The 13,967-nt window shown below is 45.3% G+C and overlaps 1 non-coding gene across 1 annotated transcript; it reads left to right on the top strand.

Annotated features, from left to right (window-relative positions):
• Positions 1-11,536: 11,536 nt before the first annotated feature.
• Trnas-gcu (transfer RNA serine (anticodon GCU)) lies at positions 11,537-11,609 on the top strand. The gene has a single exon. It is a non-coding gene; the product is annotated as a tRNA-Ser (tRNA).
• The last annotated feature ends 2,358 nt before the right edge of the window (positions 11,610-13,967 follow it).

Below are 13,967 nucleotides of genomic sequence, written 5' to 3'. Positions count from 1 at the left end.
GCGGTTGCAAGATTTCGACATGCGTGTCGTCTACAGGTCTGGCCGCCGCCACACCGATGCCGACGCCCTATCACGCTCGCCTGTGTCAACCGAAAGCGCTGCCTGCCTATCTGCCGTAGACGAAACACTTCCGTTCCCAGCAGGCTGCGACATGGCGTCTGAGCAACGCAAGGATGCCTGGATCAGCGCCCTTCTGCGATTCCTTTCCGACCCGTCGACTTTTTCTTCAGCTTCTCGAGCATTGCGCCGTCAAGCTTCCCACTTCGAAATCCGCGATGGTCTCCTCTATCGCCGGAACTACACGTCTGACGGCCGCAAGTGGTTACTGGTCATACCTCGCCATCTTCGTGCAAAAATATGTTCAGCTTTCCACGCTGACCCACAGTGCGCACATGCGGGCGTCTTCAAAACATACGCCCGCCTTTCCTCCAGGTTCCATTGGCGAGGCATGTACACCTTTGTGCGCAAGTACATTCAGTCCTGCCCACAGTGCCAACGACGCAAAGCTGCTCATCAGCACGCCTCTGGTCCGCTCCAGCCAATCCCTTGCCCGGCCAGGCCCTTCGACCGCATTGGCATTGACCTGTATGGGCCCCTTCCGTGCACGGCTTCTTGAAACCGCTGGGTAGTTGTCGCTGTTGACCACCTGACGCGATACGCAGAAACAGCCGCTCTGCCTGCTGCCACGGCCCGCGACATATCATCTTTCCTCCTGCGGAACTTCATTCTCCGTCACGGCGCACCGCGCGAACTTCTGAGCGACAGGGGACGTGTGTTCCTTTCCGAAGTCGTGAACGCACTCCTTGCCGAATGTCGTATCGTTCATCGTACTACTACCGCCTACCATCCTCAAACTAACGGCTTGACGGAAAGATTCAACCGCACCCTTGGCGACATGATCTCTAAGTATGTTGCCTCGGATCACTCTGACTGGGACCTAATTTTGTCCTTTGTGACGTACGCCTACAACACTGCTCCACAGGCGACTACAGGCTTTTCGCCATTTTTCCTCGTATATGGCCGAGAACCCTCGACCACACTCGATACCATTCTGCCGTACCGACCCGATGCCTCCGAATCTACACCCATCTCTGAAGTTGCCCGCCGCGCCGAGGAATGCCGTCAGCTCGCCCGGTCATTCACAACCTTGTAGCCCAGTGTTTTCATTATAATATATATATATACAGGTGAATTCATGAACATACAGCATAAAATAAACGCGCCAGTATGGATATTATATATCTCTACTGGTGAAAAAAAAAGCACTTCAACTATTTTTCTATTTTTATTGCTAATCTTTACTAAGAGCCAGCTCTTTGCACCTGTCACTTCAGCTTGGCACAGAATACCTTAGACCATGCAATGCATAACGGTCGCGTGCGCTCGAAGGCCCGACTTGCGCCTTTTAATGAGCGGACCCGAGCCCAGCCTGGGCCCGCCGGGAAACGCTTCGGACGGCCCGGCCCGGCCCGCGGGCCGGGCCGGGCTCGGGCTTTCGGGTCGGCCCGGGCCCGTGCAGTGCTCTAGTTCGATTACACTGCTTTACGTTGCTCGTAGCAATCCCGCTGCGGTGGTCTAATGCTTATGGTGCTCTGCTGACCCAAATGTCGCGGGATCAAATCCCGGCCTCAGTGGCCGCATTTCGATGGAGGCTGAGAGCTAGAAGCCCGCGTGTTTACATTTAAGCGCACGTTAAATAACACCAGATGGTCCAAATTTGCGGAGCCCTCCGCTACGGCCTCTCTCACAATCATATCGTGGTTTTGAAATTTAAGACCCCAATAATAATTATTATTGCAAGGCGGGTGAAAGTTGAGAGTGAATTTGATATGTTCCTACCAAATTCATTTGAACCGGATAACTCGTCTTTATGGAGTGCTTGTTTTTCAGGGCTTGACACGACTGCTTTTAAAATGCAGATATCTCTGTCGGTCGGTCGGCTTTCTGTAGAAGTTCAATACCGTTCCATACACTATACGAGGTTCGTATTCCCAATGAACTTGTAGAACCAAATGAGGAACCTCGTTTGTATTTGTTTCTATTTATAAATAATAAAGGTTTGGGCGAAAGTTTATACTGTAAATGAAAGAGCCTTAAAAGGACACTAAAAGAGAAAACAGATTTTTCTCGTATTAGAAGATTACTCTTTCACAATGCCAACATCGCCACGTTCGCCGCGAGAAGGCGCGTGGTAAGCGAGAAAACGCACAAAAAGAAAACGGTGGTGGCCACGCCACCTTGAAATTGCCGCACCCATCCGCATGACGTCATAGATTTCGACGGCGTCTACTACGGTCTGCGTAGTTTCTAATCGGTAAAAATGACGTGCGTTGTCCGCCAGACACTTATAATAGCTTACTAAGTTTCAGGAAATTCCGTTCAGCCAATGTCGCCAAAATACGAAAAATACACTTTTAAATCCGTGACGGAGATTTCAGTATGAAATTTAAAAAATGAAATTTTGATTTTGATTTTCTCCTTTATTGCTCAAGTCAACGACGTTAAAGTTTTCAGAGCAATATTTATCAATCTAAACTGATTTATTTTTTCACTTTAGCGTCCCTTTAAAGTCTTTGTCATTTGATGCTTTTACCGTGTTCACGTTGGCGTTATTTCTGTGTGCTTTGTTATCCCTTTTTATGTAGCATATATGCTTCCTTTGCTGGAATAATTTTAATATACTAGTCGTGTCTCACAAAACTCGTATCGTCAGTTCTAGGAGCAAGTTTTATTTTCAAAGTGGGAGTCTTCGCGGTAGAGTGTACGGAATATCACCGCTTCCTTTAGAGCATGTCAAACTAGAAAGTTTGGTTACTTAATTTAGCAAGTTTATACAAAACGGACAGGTCGCACTGCCTATCGGCGAGCAGCGACACCTGAGCGATGGCTTTAGAGGCTCAGAGATTCTACCCAATGCTGGCAGGAGAAATCGATGAGCTGGGGGCCTGAAAACGCGCACGGAGCCTTTCTGTACCGTGGTCTCGGAGGCGATGCATTAGAGTGTGCGCCCATAATCACGGTCTCTGGTTTCCAGCTACACGGATTCGAAATCTTCGAAAGCGCTACACGTGAGGGCGCTGTCGCCCTTTGCGCGATGACACATATCTTTGAAACTTGGCAAGCTTTGCCGGTACTGTGCCTTGTTTTATCGAATGTGACGCGTGCTGTTGAAGCGTAGCAGAGAATCATATACGGGATTTTAATTGCGACTTGATTGCTTGCATTTTCACAATTATTCTGGCTTTTAGAAATTATTTCTTGAGGATTTTCTGCATCACCTCAACAAACTGAACGTTTATTTCGAAGCCACAAATTCTAATTTAGAGGGGAAAAAAGAAAAAAAAATCCCCATAGCAGCCTATTTGATAGACAAATTAATGGTGAAGTCAACCTGAAAATATAATCTGCAGCAAAGAAATTGCTACACAAACCACCGCTAATGTTTAGTGAATGGTTTCAGGTAACCTCACAGCGCGATGGCAACAGCCTTTACTCAAATCGGAACCTACCTATCTGACAGAAAAAAAAAATGTTATCTGTATTTCACAGTATCATCTGACTTCAGTGTGTGCCACAGTGCTCAACAATGTGATCTCATCCAAATGCTGCTGCACCCATTCGCCCATCCAAATTGTAAATTCTTGATTCACGCTTCTGTATATGCTAAATGTTTCACCGCCAGTACGACATGGTACCTGTGCAAAACAAAGTATTCGCTTGTGAATAGCATACACTCAGTGGCCTCAGGGCCCATCGTCTTTGGACCACCTCCCCCCCCTCACCCCCCTTCACCTGATCCATCTCAATGTGTCAATAAAGTTATATCCTCCTCCTCCTCCTCTTGCTCCTCATTTTTCAGACTTCCACGCTCAACAGTTCACATTTGGGCAGAGAGAAGCCAAATTCCTAATCTCAAAAACCCATCTTTCTCATCATTTTCTTAGGGGGTAAGTGTTTACTTTTTGGAGACTCTTTAGGAATAAAAAAAAGTGGTTACAGAAATGCCTCGTCATAATTAATTCGCATAACTAAAGGCCTGATCGCAAAAAAACATTTTTGTTATTGTTGGTAGGATATATCTACCTTTGTCGACACCATCGCAAGGCTTATGGCAGCTGCTTGGGAGGAGGCCGGTCGCAATGATTTCTACTTTTAGCATATTATTGAGCTTCGAATAGTTTACTCAAATGTCTTTGCTTAATACGTAAACAAAATTGTGTATTGAAACGAGAAAATGTGCTATCAGAATATATTTTCTGACAAACAACACTTCTGTGACGTTCTGTGAAATTCGGAGGGCTCCCACTTGGTTGGTTGGTACAACTTTATTGATCGTCCTGCAGAGCGTTCGCCGACCGGGCTTTAGGTCTCCCACTTGGCCAAAATTTTTTCTGTGCAAAATTTTTAGCTATTCACTGTTTTCAATGCAAGAAATCAGCGCGATTTGTTTTTTAATCAGCGGAGCTGTTTAATCCGGCCATAAAAGCTTTGGTGTCCGCAGAAAACCAGAAGTGGGTATGCGCCACAGGAATTGGGCACGCCCCACTACCGAGTACAGCAGGTGCGAGCGTTAAACGAAAACTCTGCTCGGCAAAGTGGAGCACGTGAAACATAAAGTACAAGTTATGACCGTGCTGTTGAAAAACAAACAAAATGCCACAGATGGGAGAAACGAAAAAAAAAAGGACACGCGAGAGATTTAACCTCCGTGGTGGTACTTTCACAGCCGATCAAGGTGCAACGTAGACTCACTCTATAAGGCCGCTGGATTTCAGAACAATACGCGTGAAGGAGTATTACTTAGTTGTAAAATTATGTGGCTCGGAATACATACATACATACATACATACATACATACATACATACATACATACATACATACATACATACATACATACATACATACATACATACATACATACATACATACATACAAGTCGGCGAATTTCTTCGGGAAATCGAGAACACCTGTAGGCTCTGGAAAAGTATAGTGACTGAAAGACGATCAAAAATGAGAAAAAGGAAAGTCTACGTATGAAATTGCAAGAGTGCAAAGCTGGGTGAGCTGGTCTTTGTAGAAGCAGTGCGGCAGGGATGACAACACGAAAGTATACGCAGGAGCGGTGTTGACTGTGTGCAATTTTCTGCCTAGTGTTGTCGTCTATGGTATGTCACTTTTAAAATAAGGAGGCAAACAAGTTGGTTGTTTTCTCTCAAGCACTTCATTTATTCATCACTTCGCTACATCGCGATCTTGATATCTAGCTGTGTGTGAACGTTTGGCACATAACAAAAAGTTGGTCAGAAAACAGAATCAATGACATGAGATTAAATGAAGAGAATGCAGAAACCTTTTAGTCTTTTTGGAAGTGCCTGCATTGTACTTGCCCGTGTTATCCATCTTTTGCTTTCCATATTATGTAGTTGTATTTAGTATGTTCTGTGTTATTCAGAACGACGCGTAACGATGGCCTGCCCTTCTGTCAATACGCCTCGTTCACCTCGGACTGCAAGTGACGAGTTGCTTTTTCTTTTTTGCGCGTCCGTGTACGTGCCACGTTTCTCAACCTCTGTGGTGTTGTGTTTCAGGGTCTATATAACGATTGCTGTAAGGGTATCTGGAGCAACCTGACAGTTCTTAAGCGCGCAATCAAATAGCGCTAAAGACAGGAGAAAGTGATGAGACACGACAAAGAAGTAGCTGTCAACCGCTGTTCAGTTGCAATAAACAGCGCTGTTTTAGTCTTTCCTCTTACCGTAGCAACTATAGCCCTGCTCAAGCTCACCACTCTTCTGGTGGCTGTATTATTGATTACAATAAGCTTAGTTGTTCTGGCATTATAAGTTCGTGCCAATTAAATAAACAGCAATGGGCAACTAGAACTGAATTGGTACCACATCAGAAATGGAGAATCACGATCGCTTATACGTCGATTCAAAAGCGGGCAAGCATTTTCCCACGAATAGACAGAACGCTTGCCATGGGGTGTGCGACAGAAGCATGGTAATGTAACCCATCCATAATGCGCAGAAAGTTCGGCGCACACGTTTTTGGCATGCCCCATTCGTGGTGGAGACCGAAATGGTTCAACGCGTTCGCCGTTCGCGCGATGAATTTCGCCGGCGGAAATGAGGATTGCGCTGTTCAACCAGCGAGCTCGTGCAGACGTAATCCCCGTCGGGCACAGACTGCATCAACCTAGCAGCGCCAAGCGACGTCGCCCGCGAAGTGAAACGCTTTGTAGTACGCACCCGCTCGCTGCGTCGTATTCGGAAGAACGAATGCTCATTACCGGGGCCGCCCGCAAAGGGCGCCACCGAATGAACGCGGCGAAATGATCAGCCTCCATGCGAGGCAGTCAGTCTAAGCTCTGGCAGTTGCATGTGTACTGAGAACACAACGCAATGCGTAACACTGAAGCGGAAAGAAGAGGGCTGTGAATCTCGGCAAACGACCGGCTCCGCAGAGCAGAACGCTCCATGGTCCTCTATACACAGGACTGCCGGTTACAGCGTTTCGCCTTGTACACTTCCTGTATAGCTACGGCGCTTGGGTCATATTTGACTTCTTCAGTGCGCGCTCCATTGCGATGGGATCGTACGCTTTGCTGCACGTAACGTCCACGCTTTCGCAATGCGAAATGTGTTACTCCTTTTTGTTCTGCACGTAAACACCCGACAAAAAGTACTCAAACTCCACGCTCACCACCGATACAATGTATTCAGAGACGCCACTGCGTAGGTGTAGATGGGTGCATCTTTCAGTGCCCTCAGAAACGAACGACCGAGACGTGCCCTACGCGTTCACCTTACAAGCCGTGTGTCTCTTACCTATAAATACACGCAAAACACTGAGACAACAGAAACATGCATAGTTTATGCGATGCCCTGTCCGCGTTCTGAGTCCGTTGGATTTGTTATCACGCTGCGTTCGTTCCTTCTCCGTCTCTTGTTTTGTTTCGCGGACGCTCGTTTCCGTTATGTCCGGCTTGCTCGGACGTGTGGTCGATATCTTGGCCAGTCCGGCGTGTTCTTCCATAAGCTATCCGGTTCCCGGCCACAGCGTATCTCGTTTTGAATATTTTACGCGGAGTATAAGGACAGAATCCTGAGAGAATCTCGAAGAAACTTCGTTTCTGCGCAGTCGCTTTCCTACTGCGCGATGTTCGGGCGAAGACGCCGAATAACTTGGCGAGGGGCAGGTGCGGAATTCCACGTGAGATGTTGAGCCCTTCTTTACGCCCGTGTATTGCGCGCGAACATTCGAAGGTGCCGTCACGTATACGATTTCCGGTAAGCAAAGGTGTTGGAATAGACGATTGCGTGCGAGGAACGGAAATGTACGTTGCGTTGCGGCTTGAACGGAAGACAGCTACTGCGGCTTCTTGTTTGGAAAATAATAAAAAAAACTGGGAGCCATCCTACAATCTACGATAAAAAACATGTCCTTTGGCTCTTCTCTGTGGGTCATTAACTTGCCACATATATAACTCTCTTTAAAGAGACACGTGAGCTCTCTTTGGAGAGTCGTGGCATTCAAAAGAGAGTTGACGTGGCTCTTTAAATAGAGTCATATATGTGGCAAATCAGGACTCGTCGAAAACAGCAACGCATACTCATTTTTTGTTCCCCTCAGAGTAAAATTTTTCAGTACGTAATTAAGTATACCGGTCCAATACACTTGTAAGAAGCATCGTTGAGCGGAACCTTAGTAAGAATGGCTATACAACTTTACGCGATCCGTGCAAATGGTTTTAAAGTAAACCTACGCATCCCATTTTTAAAGACGATAATCTTCCTTGGGGAACTTAAACGCAGAAATTTCGGTCTGTCTTTCTGTTTGTCGGCACGTCACTCGATTCAGCCACCCGGCCAAAGTTGAACCACTTGCCCAAGGGCCAGTCATCTTGGACGGCTGACTAGGTTCATACTTGTGTACATTGTTGATCAAAAAGCAAACATTAGCCATATCTGAGGCGCAACATCACTAGGTAAGTGTTAGGTGGTGTGTTGTGTTCCTTTAATAGAAAATACATAGATACGTAATTCTAGAGACCCTAGTTTCTTAAGCTGCGCTGAAAATGCGACTGCGCTGAAACTTGCCTTCCTCCGTGCCCTCTGCACGAGCTCATTGTTGTGTTTCGGTTTCGGTTCAGTATTGCACTGTACGAATGCCATGGGGCGCCGCTCTGGCATTCCTGTTTTTTTTTATTGATATGATGTAAAGAGATATTGGAGCACAAATAAGGCGTCGGATACTCCTTAGCTCTCGAAGGGATCCAACAAACAAGATGTAGGGTTTGTAATCACTCGTCTCAAAACTCTCTAACAGTAACACAATCGCGTTATCTACCGCAATGCTTAGGTGAATGCGTCGCAGTGGTCACAACTTCAATATCACGCAATTTTTTAAGCTTGTGAAGTGCGGCGTTAAAAATAGATTTTTTTGGCACACTTTGGGTAGTTAGAAGATGAGTCAGTGAAAAAATATATACGGAACATTGAAGGAGCCATTGAATAACCGTTGCCAGAAATCTTTTCGTTGAAAACAAGTATGCAATGAAACAAGCAGCTTCTTGACACCTTCCTCTGTCACTCATTTTTGTAGCGCCTCTTTCCTATTTCCCCTTTCCACAGTGCACTCTAGCCATCTGGTCTAAGAACTGGCTAACTTCCCTGTCGTTTCACCTGATTCTTCCTCCCTTCCTTCCTTCCTTCCTTCCTTCCTTCCTTCCTTCCTTCCTTCCTTCCTTCCTTCCTTCCTTCCTTCCTTCCTTCTTTCTTTCCTTCCTTCCTTCCTTCCATCGAATTCAAGAACATTAATTCAGAGTCAATACGTTATGTAAGCACTCAGTCACGTGTGCTTACTGGTAAGAGCCTAGCAAATCTCTATGCGCGAGGAATTTCCTCGGCGTTATTTTCGAAGCCGCGTGTACACATTTCGAACAGTCGCGGGATGAGAAGAATGAATTGAAAGCGACGTATTATTAAGAGGCGTCGAGCAACACTCGCTTCTTCCTTCGAGCAACCCTTCGTGCAGTCTCAATAAGCTCCGAAACAACATGTTAAATGCTGCAAAAAATAGTGAGAGAAAGGTTAGCGGCGCTTCAGTGAAGGAATGCATCGGATGAAACATGTTTAAACATTCTCACATTCCTCTCTGTCACTTAAACGTGACACAAGAAAAACGAGCATTGCTAGACTGACACGGAGGAATTTCTAAATTAAGAGCGTAAGGACTGTGTACGGAGGCCGCTTTTACGACAGTTCCTTGCACCCCCCCCCCCCCACAATTATTTTTTCAGAGCAGGTAATGCGGGGAACAGCTTTCACTTTACGAACTGCGGAAAATTTGTGGACCTAAGAGGTGTTCAAGAGCACTCGCGAAATAACCTGAACGTAGAAGGAAAGGAGAAAAAGAAACGCTGAAACATTATTACACGCGCATGTCTATTGAAGCAATAAACGCTGTAGGGAATGCAATGCACAACGATAGATCGTTATGGCGTTCCTCTGCAAGACATAGCTTGTGTCGCTACTACACAGTAATGTCTTCCTAGCCCGCAGCTCAGCATGCCGCCTGCTATTATAAGTGAAGCTTATTAGAGATGCATTGACTTCTGTGATACGTCATTTACTTCTTACACCTGTTTCTAACCATTTCAGCGCTTTTTCATGTGCGATCTTATCTATCTTCGTCTATCCTTTTCCCTTTTAATCGCTCATGTTTCATTATGTACCTGTACGAGAAATCAAATAAATGGTAGGATATCGCTGTCCCCTTGTTATCCGGTGTGTTTTATAAATATGCTATGAATTTAAGGCACGTGTAATTTTCGCTGAAGGGCTCTGTGCAGATGCGGAAATACATTCGCGCTGCGAAACTTACGTAGAATTAACTAATAAACACAAAACTTGCTAATTAATTCTAATAACAACTTGTTTGTAGTACTTTATGCGGAAGAGTTGTAGGGCGTCACAATTCATGGCATAGCCATTTTTAAGAAATCCCAAAAGTCGCGCGCCTTTTATTCGATGAGACAGGTTTACCGTTGAGTCAGTAAAATTGGAGAGATTATTTCGACACTCAGTGACTGAGCCAGCGAATGTCCGCTCGTCTGTCGACAGCGGTGCTTCTCCTTATCTTTTTTTTATTCTTTCTTTTTTTCTTTTTTCTTTTTTTTTTAAGAAAGCGGCCGCGCCTTCCATCTTTCTGAGTCGGTGGCAGCTGTTGCTGCCTCGCTGCGTAATCATTTCGCCATGACGGCAAAGCCGATGTAGAGTACCGCACGTTGTTCTGTCCTGTACGCTGACTCCTGTTTCTTTTTTTTTATTACTTTTGTTTGCTTATTTGTAGCGCGACGCCTGCATCTGACATTTCAACTGTTTTCCTCTTCTTCATTAAAGCATCCATATTTATTTACAAAGGTTTGTCCCCAGGATGACTTTGCCAAGTTTAGAGTGAGCCATATAGGGCTCCCGTGACGTTAGCTGTATATACTATACTGGTGAAGGCTAAATAGGTAATGGCATAGGTTATGTCTCTTGTAGTTCGAGACATCGAGCGCGTTGCAAAACTGCACAGTGGACATCCAGGCAACACGGCCGCTCACAACCAAGCCCGAGCACTCGTCAACCAGGCTCAAAGCGATCTGCCTTCGCTTCGCGGTGCCAGGGATCGACTCCTCAGCTACCACGACATAACACTCTTTTACCGAAATTCCCGCCTAACGTATCCCCCACCACATAAATCTCTCTCCAGAAGTGACCAGGTGTTGTGGCGTACACTTCAAACGGCCACAGTCACGACTCCTTTCCTTCTCTATCTTATTACGCATGGCGAAACTTCTCATTGTAACTTGTGTCCTAGCACCAGAGCCCACTTCAATCACGTCTTTGTGAATTGCCCAAACAAACCCAAGCCCCCGTGGCAAGGGTCAGAACACCAAGAGCAATGGGAGGCTGCTCTGCGCAGCTCGCCACCGGAGTTACCGCTCCGGACAGTGGGCTGGGCCAGAGCGGTCGCCGAAGCACAGAAGTGTCCGGCCACCTAGAGCGGCCCGAGGGCCCATCGTCGTCCCGCTTCCACTTCCCCCCACACACCCCCCCTCACATGATTCTTTCATGAATCAATAAAGTTGTTTACCTATCTGCCTGGACGACCGAACGCCTTCGGAAGAAAGAATCCTGCCGCATCGACAGGACTTAACGTCAGAAGGTTGGGCAAGCGTTACTCCACTTTCTGCGTTGAACCAGTCTATTAGAACGGCTCAGCTTGGAACGTCCTGCATGTGTGTGCATGTGTACACTTTTTTCGTTTTTGTTTTATCTCTCTGTCCTCTTTCTGACCCTTTTTCCCATTCCTGTGCAGGGTAGCAAACCGATTACTACTACCAGGTTAACCTCCTCCCCTTTTAATTTTCATCTATTTCTCTCTCTCTAAGACATCACTACAATGTAGGTGTTCGATAGAAGCAATTTGTTTCAGAACATTACCTCTCATGCTTTACGCCACAATACGTTTCAGTAGTTACCCGCCGCGGTTGCCTAGTGGTTATGGTGTTTGACTGCTGACCAAAAGGTCCTGGGATCGAATCCTGGCGGCGGCGGCCGCATTTCGATGGAGGCAAAATGCTAGAGGCCCGTGTGCTAGATTTAAACAACACCAGATGGTCGAAATTTCCGGAGCCCTCCACTACGACGTCTCTCATAATCATATGATGGCTTTGGGGCGTAAAAGCCCACAAGATAGTTATATTCCAGTAGTTACACACCGTTCTGCGTGCCACTTCCTGGGTGAATCACAGAATGTCGCCAAAATATTCGTTGTTTCATACTACTAATATGCATGGTTATGCGTTTTCTATTTATCACAATGAAATCCGCAAAACGCTCGGGTGTATTGAACGGACGTCGCAAATTTTATAAAAAGCAAGCTCCGAAATCTTAGGAACCTAAAGTTTGTGACACCGTTACAGGTATGGAGCGACTACACAAGGTAAACAAAAGTGCTGAGGAGTCGAACGATTTCGTTGTGGCAAAAAACTGCTCGCGGAACCCACTCGTCCGGCTGAGGTTCCAGCAAAAAAAAACAATAACTAATTATGACAATTTTATTCTAACAAAAAGAACTTCACATTTGCTTGACGTGTACTGACCTCTTGCCATGTATCGGCAGGCGCTTCGAAAACGACAGATTTACTCATATATCATGAAGCTAGTTTAAGATCGTATAAGAGTAGAAGCGCTCTGTAGTCATCAACAGCTTCCGAATGCACAGCGCTTCTCCTGTAGAAAATGTGAAGCTGCACCATGCATTGAGACATTTGTTATAATCTGCAGTACACTAGAGTACACTCGTCATAGTACACTAGTGTACACGGATGAATAGTGTACACAGTACACTAGTCATTCGTGGCACTCAAACACGAAGACACAATTTCATACATCGTTCGACACGCTGCTTTCAGCTACTTTACTGATGAGCTTTGCTGATGACGTAGTGTCGTCAGAAAAAGATTGTTGAGGCGATAGGCTCGCGCAAAATGAATAACAGCTACTTGCCTTTTATCTATCCTGCTTACCCGACAGACCAGAGTGTGGTCGGTCGTTTACCGGGCAATGTTATATTTTCGGGCATTGCCTCTATAAAGCATGAGCGTCGAAAGAAAATTCGCAATGCGTCACAGTTCGTAAAGAGCGCGGCGCAGCGACAAATTCCAACATCGATAGGACGCGCGTACGCGAATTGCAATATATCACAGAACCCGTTAACCCTTTGCACCGTTGAAAATTGTCAGCACAGTAAGATCCATCGTGTGGCTATATAAATTTCGTTCTTTTCTGCAACAAACGCAGTTTCTGAAGTGTGCGTGAAACCGGACACCGGAAAAGCTTTGAATTTCATTGCGCCGTAAAAGAAAGCAACGATAAACTCTGACTTTTGCGGAAAAAATAATACAATAAAAACGCCGTCCGCTTTCCCCACGAATTCGGAAAGCTTTGATCTCTAAGTATATATACAGCCCGACTTCGGACTGTTGACATTGGGTCTTATGAATAAGTCAATGAATGCTGAAGCACAATTTCTATCCGTTGCATAAAGATTTGCAGTTGTTGAAAAACGCGAAGCAAGTGGTATTTGCATTCCATAGCGAAGCCATAAGTTCAAACAACGAATGCGTCAGGGTAATAAAATGCCTAATTAAACAACAAAACATGTTTCAAGAGCGGCTTAAGAGTTAACGAACACTAATCTCCATAACGCGGGTACAATTTGTCAGCTGACAAAAAAGATATACAAGACATATGTGAAACGAACACCGAATCTGGGATGTTGTTATGACGTAAGGAGTGACGTTATTTCGGCGCGATTTGAACTGAGAGAAGATAAAGTTTCAGTCGCCATTTGTAATCTTGACAACTGCTTCTTAGGGAGAAAAAAAAAAAGAAACCTAATTATCGGCATAAGTTTACTGAAGTGCAGTGATGATTTAGGTTTCTGTATATTATATATATAGCTGTCTGCACTAATCGAATATTCTGGCAGCTTAGGCGTGTTCCTGACAAATAGCCATGTTTTAACGAAAATTATAAGGTATGATAAGATTAACACAGTAATATGATTCAGAGGTAATAATAAGAATAATGGTAATAATAATAATTAATGATATTTACCACTCCATACAATTATGACACTCGCAGCATGTAAACTGAAGGACAAATTCACTGTATGTACAGATAAATAATTTACGAAAATACAGGAAATAATTACAACGTATATTCCACGTTCTAAGACTTATCAGACCCTCAGAGAGTATCATAAATAATGCACAACAACTCGCATGCATCACTGTTATTACGATGGTAAGCAGTGGGAACGAAGCCTTCCACTGGCAACAACGCTAGCATTTACGCCGTTGCGGCGGCTGCAGCGTGGGTGACAGGAAGTACGTTTTGACTTCAGA

This window comes from Rhipicephalus sanguineus, chromosome 2 (genome assembly GCF_013339695.2).
Source record: "Rhipicephalus sanguineus isolate Rsan-2018 chromosome 2, BIME_Rsan_1.4, whole genome shotgun sequence".
In the NCBI taxonomy this organism is placed as follows: domain Eukaryota; kingdom Metazoa; phylum Arthropoda; class Arachnida; order Ixodida; family Ixodidae; genus Rhipicephalus; species Rhipicephalus sanguineus.
The sequence above is the reverse complement of the archived record's forward strand: the minus strand, read 5'-3'. Positions and strand labels throughout refer to the sequence as shown.